Source organism: Sapajus apella, unplaced genomic scaffold (assembly GCF_009761245.1).
Source record: "Sapajus apella isolate SASKATOON/1434 unplaced genomic scaffold, GSC_monkey_1.0 scaffold28, whole genome shotgun sequence".
NCBI lineage: Eukaryota > Metazoa > Chordata > Mammalia > Primates > Cebidae > Sapajus > Sapajus apella.
Genome location: NW_022436968.1, coordinates 231531 through 244737, shown reverse-complemented (window position 1 = coordinate 244737; position 13207 = coordinate 231531). Strand labels below are relative to the sequence as shown.

Here is a 13207-nt window from a genome sequence, read left to right as displayed (position 1 = left end):
AAGGCAAGTTAGGATAATCGTTGCATATCTGCAAAGAATCTTCATTCCCCAAAGAGTTAAAAGTCTAATTGCCAAAGAGAGGGATGCAGCTGTCATCCTGAAATGGAAGAAATTCCCCTCAACTATGCATATGGTGGCTGGCAGTGTGTTCTGCAGAAGCTAGAGGGACTCCTCTGAATATAGGGCTTGTTGCAAAAACTGCGATTTAATTAATGTCACATCTCTAGATACTAAATTCTTATAATATAGAACCCAATTTCTGGGAATGGCCTACACTACTTGGCAGCCACAAATCCAGCAGTAATGCTGCCCACAGAGCCCTGTCCATCTGGCTGGACTTTTTTTTTTCTCTATTTTTGCCTCCTGATTAGGACATTAAAGCTTTTTTCCCTCTTGATTTATATATGTCTTTCTTTTTGACTTTTGAACAGTATTATTTCTTTTGGTTTATTTTTCTTATTCTCTTAAATGTTTTTACCAATCAACAAAGACTAAGTTTTTTCCTTTTTTTTTCTGTTTGCTTCTTCCATTCTGTTTTCTTTGGTAACCATGTTACTTCACTTTTAAATATGAATATGCTGCTGCTTTCAAACATCCTCTTTCAAAAGAAATGGTAGGATTTTATAGATTTTCTTAGCATGCGAGAAATCAATTTAGCAACATGTCGAAAACGAATTTTACTCTTGATTAGATTGGAGTTTTTGGTCATGTATACAGCATTTTTTTGCAACTTCTATTATTATGATCCATTTTCTGATTCATTATTTTCTAATCTTTATTGTTTTTCATCCTTCTGTTTACCTTAAGTTTAATTTGTTCTGGTTGCTTAATGTGAAAGCTTAGTGCATTTGTTTTAAACTTATTCTCTTCTAACATAAGCATTTAATGTTACGAATTTCTCACCAAACACTGCTTTGGCAGCATTCAGTAACTTTTATTTATTTATTTATTTATTTTGTGAGATACGGTCTTGCTCTATCACCTAGGCTGGACTGCAGTGGTGTGATCACAGCTCACTACATTGATTTCCCAGGTGTAAGCAATCCTATCTCCACTTCCCACATAGCTGGGGCTACAGGCTGCTGCCACCATGCCCAGCTAATTTTTTTTTTTTTTTAGCAGAGCACCTCACAGATCCATTTATTCATGCCATGAAGTAAACAGTACTCATACAAGTGTGCAGTGATGTTCCAGGAGCCCCATCTAACACAGCTTGCTCAAATTTACAGGCAGACTGACGTCTTCTTTCACGTGTACTCCAAGTAAAGCTGGTTAATGATGATCACAAGCAGGTGCTATAGCTTCCACAGCGTTACTTTTATCCAAATCTCTTAGTAAACTTGGGTATAGTAGGGCTTCATGGGGATCCACATATTTTTAGTAATACTTTGAAGCATCTTGGCGCAGGAAAGACAGCTCAGGGAGCACCACAAACACCCAGCTATTTTTTTTGTAGAGACGGAGTTTCACTATGTTGCCCAGGTTTGTCTGGAACTCCTGGGCTCAAGTGATCCAAGATCCACCCACCTTGGCCTCCAAAAGCGCTAGGATTACAGATGTAAGTGACCACACTAGGCCCAATATGTTGTATTTTAAATTTGTATTCACATCAAAAGATTTTCGTATTATGTGCTATTTAGAAGTGTGTTGCTTAACTCAAATATGTGAGGATTTTCCATGTATCTTAAAAATTATTGATACCTTTTTCTGTGGAGAAGAAAAGATTTCTTATCCATTGCTAAGTTCATAGCAGAGACCCCTATAAAAAAGACATTAACAGCCAGGTGTGTTGGCAAGGCAGAGGATCCTTTGAAACCAGCCTGGGCTGTAAAGACCCTGTCTCTACAAAAAATAAATGGTGATGCATGCCTATAGTCCCAGCTACTCAGGAGGCTGAGGTGGGAGGATTGCTTGAGCCCAAAAGGTCAAGGCTATAGTGAGCCATGATTGTGCTGCTGCACTCCAGCCTGTTTCCAAAAACAAAATAAAATAAAAGACATTAACAAGAAAAGCATACACACTTATTTCAAGTTGGCTGACATGAGCACATTCATTACGGAAATGAGGAAACAGGGAAACCTGTATATTTTTATGCTTAGGTTTGATGAAAGTGGACAGTTGTGTGAAAGTGAGATGGGAGGACAAAAGGGGTAGGAACTAATGTTAATAAACTGGGAGAACTTAGCTAGTGAGGGTCCTTGTAATGACAGTCTTATGACCTGCCTCAGCTTCTGCTGTTTTCTCAAATGTCAAGGTATCGTATTTTGGGCTAACATCTCTTGAACCCCATAATTTCCTTCCATTATGGCCAGGAATTTAAATTTTAAATTCTTACAAATTTATTGATATATATTTAAGTCCAAATTTTATGTAATTTCTTGAATGTTTCATTTATAATGAAAAAAAATGTGAATTGCTATTTTTGGATGGGCTGTTCTATATATGTCATTTAGTTCAAGTTGTTTGATAGTATTGATACAGTTTGTTCACTGCTGCATCCCAAGTACCTAGAACTGTAGGTTCTTTGCAAATACTTGTTGTGTGAATGAATGAATGAATGGATGATCTATATTATGATGATAATTTTCATTTTCACCTTTGCCCAGAATTCTAAATATTAGGCTGGCTGAATAATTAATCTAACTAGTGTATCTACACTAGCACCCATGCAATTGCATGTGCGTATTAAGCTGAAAGGCCATGTAGGTTGCATTTCTAGGTCTATCACTGCAGCATTTACTGCATTTTTTCTGATTATTTAAACTTCAAGAGATTGCTGCCTTTCAATATTGTCCTAAAATAAAACATACCAGAGAAAAAGACCTCAAATATATATACAACAAGTCAGTACAAATTTGATTTCATGATAAACAGCTGAGGATGGGTAGGGACTGAGGCCAGAAAAAAGAGAGAGAGATGGCACTGATTTTTCTTTTTTAAGTTCTGGGATACATGTGTAGAATGTGCAGGTTTGTTACATATGTATACATGTGCCATGGTGGTTTGCTGCACCTATCAACCCGTCATCTAGGTTTTAAGCTCTGCATGCATTAGGTATTTGTCCTAATGCTCTCCCTCCCTTTGCCCCCTACCCATTGACAGGCCCTGGTGTGTGATATTCCCCTCCTTGTGTCCATGTGTTCTCATTGCTCAACTTCCACTTATGAGTGAGAACATGTGTTTGGTTTTCTGTTCCTGTGTTAGTTTGCTGAGAATGATGGTTTCCAGCTTCATCCAAGTCCCTGCAAAGGACATGATCTCATTCTTTATTATGGCTGCATGGCACTGAAGTTTTTATATCCTAAGTACATTCTTGAATGACTGCAAATTTCTTATTGCACTCTCTCTTTACAAAGCTTTTGTTTCTTTGCATAAGTCTTTGCAAAAGAGCTATCAGCCATGTTTGTGGCACAGGAATAAAAATGGCAGTACTTGCAATAGAGATATCAGTTTTTTTAGAGTAGCCTCACCATCCCCTTAAAAGTTATATTTCATGGTTTTTTCTTTTTAAATTCAAGCAAATAAATACTAATTTTATTCTGAGAATTTTACAACATCCTGGAAATTACTATAAATATATTAGCTTGCTAGAAAAATTATGATTTCTGGATTGGGATTGTGACCAATTTAGAATTTTATAACTAGAGTTGTAACTTGTGCAGTCTTCAAATGTGGCAGGAGAATTATAGCTTTCTTTTTTCTTTGTTTTCTTTTTTTTTTTGAGATGGAGTCTTGCTCTTGTTGCCCAGGCTGGGGTGCAATGGCATGATCTCTGCTCACTGCAACCTCCACCTCCCAGGTTCAAGCGATTCTTCTGCCTCGGCCTCCCCAAGTAGCTGGGATTACAGGCATATGCCACCACAACCAGCTAATTTTTGTATTTTTAGTAGAAACGGGGTTTTACCATGTTAGCCAGGCTGGTTTTGAACTCCTGACCTCAGATGATCGACCTGCCTCAGCCTCCCAAAGTGCTGGGATTATAAGTGTCAGCCACCGCAGCTGGCCAGGGTTCTATTTTTCTTAATGGGTGCATCAAAATTAATCCAGGTTAAGTTTGCACACTATTAGTGTTCAGCTCTGCTGTCATTTCAATTCTCTAAGAGACTAATACCTTTTTCTTCTTTATCTTTCTTAACTTCCTCTAAGAAAACCTTGCTAGAAATCAAGTCTGGCCAGTTTTGCTAGTTCTTGCCTTAAGTATAAGTGCTATCTTTAAAATCATAGAGTCCTGCATGCTAGTCTGAGATGTTTTTAATTAGGCCAAAACATGTCTTAGCCTGAGAATGTATCTGCATAATTCTAGGTTTTAATATATAAGAAAGCTAGCCAAGAGAATATTGTATGTGGATTGTTGTTGTTGTTAAATGTACTGAAACTAACTTAACTTGATTCTCTATAAAAAATCTTTCCTCTACCTCCTGAAACGTTTTAATTATATACTGCTCTGAGTATGCCAACAATCACTTGACATTCTGTTGTTTTTAGCTCATGGTCACCTACTTTTCTCTCCTATTTCTTCTCTTGTTACTCCCACTGCTTACTACCACCCAACAGGGCTTCTTTGTGTCTTGTTTTACGTAATCAGGAAGAATGATTCTGCTCTGGTATGCAGGAGAATCATTCCAAATCCAACAAGAACCGTTCAATTTTGAGAACCTGAGAAGGAGACCACTAGTCATAGTTTTAGGACTGTCACTGCCAGACAGAGGTACCTCTTGCAGGAGCCCTTGCTGGAAACAGTGAAGGCTTGTGTGAAGACTCAGGCAAGGGAGCACCCAGGCTATCCTTCCATTGGCCAGATGTGCCCCCACTATGCCACTGAGCTAGAAAGCCAGCACAGACCCCATCTTCCTTAAGATTCCAAGAGGAGGAAACACACACATTTCCTGGAGAAAAAAAAAAAAAAAAAAAAAGAGTTATAGGCCAGGCATGGTGGCTTACACCTATAATCCCAGCACTCTGGGAGGCCGAGGTGAGTGAATCACCCAAGGTCAGAAGTTTGAGACCAGCCTGGCCAACATGGTGAAACCCCGTCTCCACTAAAAGTACAAAAATTAGCTGAGTGTGGTGTCGGGCGCCTGTAATCCCAGCTACTTGGAAGGCTGAGGCAGGAGAATGGCTTGAGCCTGGGAGGCGGAAGTTACAGTGAGCTGAGATCGTGCTGTTGCACTCCAGCCAGGGCAACAAGAGCTAGACTCCACCTCAAAAAAAGAGAAAAACATATATGGGTTATAAATCATTATGCACAGCTATAGTAATATGGGTTCTCTATATCGCCTATACTCAGGCACTGTGTTGGGTTGTTCTGGGAGGACACTTCAGTGCCAGCCTCCTTTTTTTTTTTTTTTTTTTAAGACAGAGTCTCGCTCTATCGCCCAGGCTGGAGTGCAGTGGCGTGCTACTTCTTGATATTACTTCTAGAGAATGGTAGCCAGCAAGCACAAGGAAGTTACAGGACAGATAAGGCTGCTGATTATCACAAGCTCTTCAGAGAAAAGCCATAAGGTGTGGAGAAAACCAAGGCTGCTCTTCTCTTTGGTTGTCTCAGCTTAAATTTCCCTTCCTCACAGAGGTCTTCTTTTGTCAACCCACCTAGAGTGGAATCCTAGTTATTTTTCTTCTCACAAGTGACACTCATTTGTATTTGTGTGGTTATCTTCTTTATTAACCATCTTTTCAAATATTTATGTGAGGTGTTCACCAATATATTCCCAACCCATAGCTAACTCCTTGACACAGAGGTGGCACTTACTAGATATTTGTCAAATGAAGAAAGGTCTTTAGCAGCCTCCGGCCAAGGCAAGGATGGGGAGTCTAAAAAAAATCTAAAATACCCAGGTGCAGAGGCTCAAGCCTGTAATCCTAGCACTTTGGGAGGCCAAGGCGGGTGGATCACGAGGTCAAGAGATCGAGACCATCCTGGTCAACATGGTGAAACCCCGTCTCTACTAAAAATACAAAACATTAGCTGGGCATGGTGGCTCGTGCCTGTAATCCCAGCTACTCAGGAGGCTGAGGCAGGAGAATTGCCTGAACCCAGGAGGCGGAGGTTGCGGTGAGCCGAGACCGCGCCATTGCACTCCAGCCTGGGCAACAAAAGTGAAACTCCATCTCAAAAAAAAAAAAAAAAATCTAAAATAACAAGAGGACAGAGGATGCATGACATCCTTGTTCAGAGGGATACAGTCTATTTGATTTCCTGCACCACAGGCTGTCTTCAATTCTGTCACCTTTTTCCAGAAGCTGCTGAGCAGTTGATGCTTCATTGTTTGTTTTTAGCTACTGAGAATACCAGGCACTGTGCTAAGGACTTCATTTACATACAGTAAGTCATCCAACCTGCACAACAAGTACTCTATGAAGTATGTTTAATTATTATCCTATTTTACAAATAAGGAAACAGGCTTGGAGGGCATGGGAGGGTGGTGTTTGTGTGTGTGGTTATGTAACTAACACAATAAATGGCAATGCTAAGACTCAAACCCAGATCCATCTGACCCCAAATAATGCACTCTTTCATCTTTTCAGGTCTTTTTTACTTTGTAAGGTATTTGCTTTGGTTTCAGACCCTGAATTAATGCACTCTTAAACATTATATTGCCTTCACTTTAAACAAAGCGATATGAGGCAAGAGATTCATAATGCAAACGCCTATGATCAACTTGCTTACCCTCTGTCTAATGGCCCATCTACATGCGGTCTTTCTGGACTGTGACCTAATCTAGTAAATCTTTACTTCCATATTCATTTCCGTATTTTGCTCCCTTCATTGGTGCTCACTCACCATATTTCAGGCAAAGAGATAGCTACTGCATAATGATTACAGCCCACAGACAGATGTAGGCCGTTTCTTACTCTAAGCAAGGCACACCAGGGTATGGTTATATAGTTCAGCAGGGAACAATGCTTAGTCTTTCAAATTGAGGAGTTTCTCTCTTTTTTTTTTTTTTTTAATTTATTTCTTTTGAGACAGAGTCTTGTTCTGTTGCCCAGGCTGGAGTGCAGTGGCTCGATCTAGGCTCACTGCAACCTCTGCCTCTCAGGTTCAAGCCATTCTCCTACTTAACCTCCCAAGTAGCTGGGACTACAGGCACCCACCACTATCCCCAGCTAATTTTTGTATTTTTAGTAGAGACAGGGTTTCACCATATTGACCAGGCTGGTCTTGAACTCCTGACCTGGTGATCTGCCCACCTTGGCTTCCCAAAGTGCTGGGATTACAGGCGTGAGCCACTGCACCTGACCAGTAGAGTTTATCTTTTTTTTTTTCAGTTTAGAATTTAACTGGCCAGGTGTGGTGGCTCACACCTGTAATCCCAGCACTTTGAGAGGCTGAGGCGGGCAATCATTTGAGGTCAGGAGTTCTAGTCCAGCCTGGGCAACATGGTGAAACGCTGTTACTACGAAAAATATAAAAATTAGCAAGCATGGTGGCACCTGTTGTCTCAGCTACTGGGGAGGCTGAGGTAGGAGGATCACCTGAGCCTGGGGAGGTTCAGGCTGTAGTGAGCCATGATTGTGCTACTGCACTCTAACCTGGGCCACAGAGTGAGACCTTGTCTCAAAAAAAAAAAAGAAAAAAAAAATATATATATATGTACATATATACATATGCTGCAATGAACATGAGAATGCAGATACCCCTTTTACATATTGATTTCATTTTCTTTGAATATGCACCCAGTAGTGGGATTGCTGAATCACATGGCAATTTTAGTTTCAGTTTTCTGAGGAACTTCTATACCGTTTTCCATCATGGCTGTATTCATTTACATTTCCACCGTCAGCACACTAGGGTTCCCTTTTTTCCACACCCTTGCCAACACTTATTATCTTTCATCTTTTTGATAATAGCAATTCTAACAGGTGTGTGGTGATATTTTATTGTGGTTTTAATTTGCGTTTCCCTGAGGATTAATGATGCTGAGTATTTTTTTTATGTATCTGTTGGCCATTTGCTTGTTTTCTTTTGAGAAATATGTTTTTAGGTCCATTTGCCGGTTTTTTGATTGGGTTAATTGTCTTCTTGTTATTGAGTTGTTTGAGTTAGGAGGTGGTATTTGATATTATTTCAGTTAAGAATCCCTCCAGACCATCTCATACAGTTGTATCAGGGTTCACTGGTTTCTGTTTTCAGCATTGCTTCTCTCCCACCCACTCTCTCATCCCACTTTCCTTGCCAAAAGAAGAAAGAAATGGGAAGAAAAATACTTTTCTTTGTCTTCAAATGCAAAATGTATTTTTTGTCCAAGGGCCAATAAGATCGACAAAGGAAGCATGAAATATTATACTCAGGGTAGAACATAATGCATGCTATGAGAAAGTGATACAAACCCTGCAAGATTTCAAAGTGATTTTTCATAGGAAGAAAAAAAGTTGAGGTTGGTTGGGTGGGGATATGATTTAAAGAAGAGAAAAAGCCAGACTGTGTGTTGTGTGCGTTGCCAGTTTGCTATAGTCATGGTGTTGTAAAACAAATCAGTCCAAAAGACCTTGTTTTATTTATTTAATCAAGTAATCACAGTGTCTCTGAAACTTTCAGTTGCAAGCACAGAAATAGAAGTGTTTATGAAGTCAGACTTGCAATTGCCAGGAAGTAGTAAAAAATGCCAGTGTAATCTCTGCTACCTGTGTAAGTCCTAAGGGAAAGATGAGCTCATGAATGCATATATATAGATCATTACAAGGCTGAATTAAAATACATTAAATATAGAAGTGGGTATAATCCCCTGAGGATATTCAACATAAAAAGAATAGCTGAAGAACAACCCAAAGCTTTAAAAGTAAGGGAAGCTAAGATCCTCACTGGCTGGAGAAAACAGTTACTACACACCCTTCCAGGAAAACACTTTATATAAAGCTTGGTGTTTGAAAGCCTTAGCTGATCTAAACAAATGCAAATTTAGGTGGAGGGACTAGCTTTATCCTTCTGTTTGTGGTCTCCACAGCCCCTGGACCTGAGAGGCTTCAATAATTGTTACCTGAGTTGGAGTGAACTGAAATAAAGAAGTAAAGATACTATATCATCTATTGAAATCTTTAAAGGGTAAGTTTCATTTATTTACCATTTGTTAAATGGTATAGTATATATTATTGGTTAGACAGTTGGACATTTCTTTTAGTATTTGATTTTTGGGTCACAATGTCTTCAGTCATACTGGAGTTAGAGCAAAGAGTGACAGAATGCCCCCCATCCACACACCAGAAGTGTCAAATTCAGGGAGTGTGCCATTCAGTAAATCTTTGGTGTGTTACTAAATTGACATCAACAGGGGCTCCATGGGGAGGGACGAAAAGTAAATTTTAAAGACCTTAAATCAGAATGAAGTGGCTAACAATTAAAAGGAAGAAATATGTTAATTCATACAAAGGAACAGAAAAAAAAAATGTGACTTAAAATTAAGAGAATACTGAGACAATGACAAGCATTAAAAATGGAGAAGCAGGAACAAGAAGACTTATGTGCCCAAACAGATTGGTTTAAGAAGCATAATGTGGACCAAAGATAGTATGCAAAACCAACTCAAAACCATTGAAAAGAGATGTCCCCTCCCCAAATTTAGCCAACATAAGACATTACTTTCACTGAAAATGACCACTCTAAAAAATGTTGAAAGGAGAATCCCAAAAGTAAGCAGTAAGAGGAAACATTTTGGAATAATGTAGGGAAAAACTTACAGTGCATAGGTACACATTATTAACATTTCAGAAATGTCTATTTACCTCAATAACATTTCATGAACAAAGTAATGAAGACAGGGTCTTGAAAGAAAGAAATACTGGGTGTTATTTTTATTTTTCTTATAATCTCAAAAGTGGACCTAACCCGACATATTTGGGTGGAGATTAACTGCTTATGAGTAGATTCAGAACCACAATCAAACTCATCCTTAGATAATTCTGAAAAACGAGTACAAACCTGAAAACCTGGAAAATTCTACTGGAAAGCCAAATGAGCCTTCATTATTGAAAGAAGCCTTTTTTATTCTACAAAATAATTTTAAATTCTGAGTTACCCTCAGGCAAACTCAGAATTTTAATAGTAAAAAGAAAATAACAAAGCACACTACCTTGGAATCTTGCATGTCTTTAACTACAAAGAATCATTAACAATACAGAAATGAAAGGCTTAGGTACAATTCTTTGAGTGAGAAATTATGATTTAATTTAAAAGCGAATAAACTAATTGCAGGCTATAACTTTTGTGAAAACATAAGGCATTGAGAATTTAAATCCTTTCCAGAGCTTTTCTTCCACATAAAGAAAGTATAACAAAATGAGGGAGAATCCCAGTAAAGAAAGTTTTTAGTCAGCTTTTGGATTTTTTGGTGTAAATAACTGGTCATGAGGGTATCAATTTACTAACAGATGGATTTGAGTCTGCTTATTGAGGTTTCATCTTGTATAAGAATATCTTGTATTTGCATGGGTTTTTTTTTTTTTAAGTGATTCTGTATTTAGGATTAGTTATGCCATGAAAAGCTTTATTCTTGCTTTTTTGTTAATTTTGGAATAACAAATATTAACCAATTTGTCTTTAAGAGAAAGACAAGCAAATGTAATTCAGTTCCCAGCTTTAAAAATTCTTTTGGTTATGTTATCGTTTGGCATTAACAACTATCATTCTAACGAACTTCACTTTTTACTGCATTGTCTTAAATATGTAAATTTTATTTTTTGCATAGTTGAATCCATAACAGTGATGTAGAAGCTTATACATGCTTTGAGAAAATGTATGTATGTGTGTGTGTGTGTAATTTATTTTAAAAATCGACATCTATCCCATGTGTACCTATTTGGAAGTATGCATCTAATACATCAAGGCATGCTCTATGCTACACTAAAAGAAGAGTAATCAATCTTTGCCCTCAAGGTGGTTACCATTTATTTTAGCTGATTTAATATATCACGCATGTTCTGTCATAGGATAAAAGAACAATTTATCTCTGTGTGTGTTGAGTAAGACTCTTATCTGAGCAATAGTACAATAAAATGGTTTTGGAGTTAGGTGAATCTGAGCTTGAAACCTAGCTGTTCACATTTAGTACCTTTGTTTATTTATTCTTTTATTTATTTATTTTTGGAGACGGAGCCTCTCTCTGTCACCCAGGCTGGAGTGCAGTGGCACAATCTCGGCTCACTGCAACCTCTACCTCCTGGGTTCAAGCGATTCTCCCACCTCAGCCTCCCGAGTAGCTGGGATTACAAGTGCCCACCACCACGCCTGACTAATTTTTTTGTATTTTTAATAGAGACGGAGTTTCACCTTGTTGCCCATACTGGTCTTGAACTCCTGATCTCGTGATCCGCCATCCTCAGCTTCCCAAAGTGCTGGGAGTACAGGTGTGTGCCACCACACCTGGCCTATTCCTTTATTTTTTATTTTATTTTTCGAGATAGGGTCTCACTCTGTCACCCAGGCTGGAGCGCAGTGGTGCAATCTTGACTCACTGTAGCCCCAATTTCCCAGGCTCAAGTGGTCCTCTCACCTCAGCCTCCCTAGTAGCTGCAATTACAGGTGTGTGCCCACCACACTTGGCTAAATTTTTGTGTTTTTTGTACAGATGGGTTTTTTGCTATGTTGACCAGGCTGGTCTAGAACTCTTGGGTTCAAGTGATCCACTCGCCTCAGCCTCCCAAAGTGCTTGGCTTGCAGGCGTGAGTCATCATACCTGGACAACTTTTGTTCCTCGAAGTCTGAGATTTCCACTTACAAAATGGAGATAATGTTTAGCTTATAGAGGTGTCATGAGGGCTAAGTGTAGTAATGTATATTAAACACCTAATACATAGGCTTTAGTTTTTAATTCTCTTTCCCCATACATATGATCTAAATGAAATGCTGAGGTTTAGCATTGTCCATTATTGTCTCTATTCATTTTGGTCTAGGATTTCTAAATCGATTTCCTAAATGCAGCCAAGCTGTAACTGGCAGCACTTTTGAGTGGTGAATGAGACAGTGAGCTAGTGGTTAAAACTTCAGACAGGAGGTAGGAATGCCAGAGTGTGAAGCTCAAGGCCCAAGCTGAAGCCTTCTAAACATTCATCACCAGCCACAGCCTCTACTGTCTGAAATAACCTCCCACGTCTGGGGAGTGTCCAGAGAGAGAATAGGAGAAAAACCTTCATCGTGTGCCTAAAAAGCCTGGAAAAAAGAAAAGCGGCTATGAAGGCAAGGATTTGTTTTGCAATTGCTTTTTAAAAAAGAAGAGCACATACATTATTTCTAAAGAGCTTCACTAGAAATAAACACTAGGGCTTCTCATCCTTCTACTCCCAATCTACAACAGATTAATCGGTTGTTTTTTCCCAGAAAGAACACAAAGGAAAGTTCAACCAAATGCACACCGTTCATTCCTGGATGGCACTTCCTCCCACAGTCCTCCCTCTTGTTGAACAACATAGAAAGTAAACTTGAGGCCAAACTTTTAATTCTCCACTTGAAACCCAGATCATTGATTTCCTCTTTGTCCTCTTGGTCACTCTGCAACCCGCTCTCTCAAAAGAAAATCAGAATACCACCTACAACTTCTGAGGAGACACTAAGCAATTCTAAAGTGTAACTGAAGTCCCCCAAACCTCCTAGTTTTGTGGTGGTCTTTGTCATTCTTTAGTTTCCCTCCTCTCCCCACATTCCATGCCTAATGAGAAAGGGAAATTAAAAAATACAAGAGGTTGCTCATTCTTTCAACCCTGGGAAAGGGGTTATTTCTTTCCAAAAATTTTTTTTTTCTTTTTTTTTTTGAGACAGAGTCCTGCTCTGTCGCCCAGGCTGGAGGACAGTGGTGCGATCTGGCTCACTGCAGCCTCTGCCTCCTAGGTTCCAGCGATTCTCCTGCCTCAGCCTCCTGGGTAGCTGGGAATACAGGCACATGTCACCATGCCCAGCTAGTTTTCGTATTTGCAGTAGAGATGGGTTTCTCCATGTTGGCCAGGCCAGTCTTGAACTCCTGGCCTCAGGTGATCCACCTGCCTTGGTCTCCCAAAGTGCTGGGATTACAGGTGTGAGCCACCATGCCCAGCCTTCTCTTTGCTTTTTTAAAGTGGGAATTCTCTTTCTTGAGAATTCCACTTTGGTTGAACCTGCTGCATTTTGGTGGTGGCTTTCTAACTTGGACTTTTTCCCCTCTACTGTGAATTTTCTTTTAATTTCATTATTGAAATTTTAAATTGTGGGACAACCTAGATACAGAAAGGTGTGCAAATC

The 13207-nt window shown here is 39.3% G+C and overlaps 1 protein-coding gene across 1 annotated transcript in view; it reads left to right on the top strand.

Annotated features, from left to right (window-relative positions):
* The window catches only part of SLC39A10 (solute carrier family 39 member 10), a 165792-nt gene that overhangs the window by 27141 nt on the left and 125444 nt on the right, over positions 1–13207 (top strand). The window contains exon 2 of the mRNA XM_032292582.1: positions 8949–9046. The gene's annotated coding sequence lies outside the window, so the exon portion shown is untranslated. The remainder of the gene's footprint in view (positions 1–8948; positions 9047–13207) is intronic.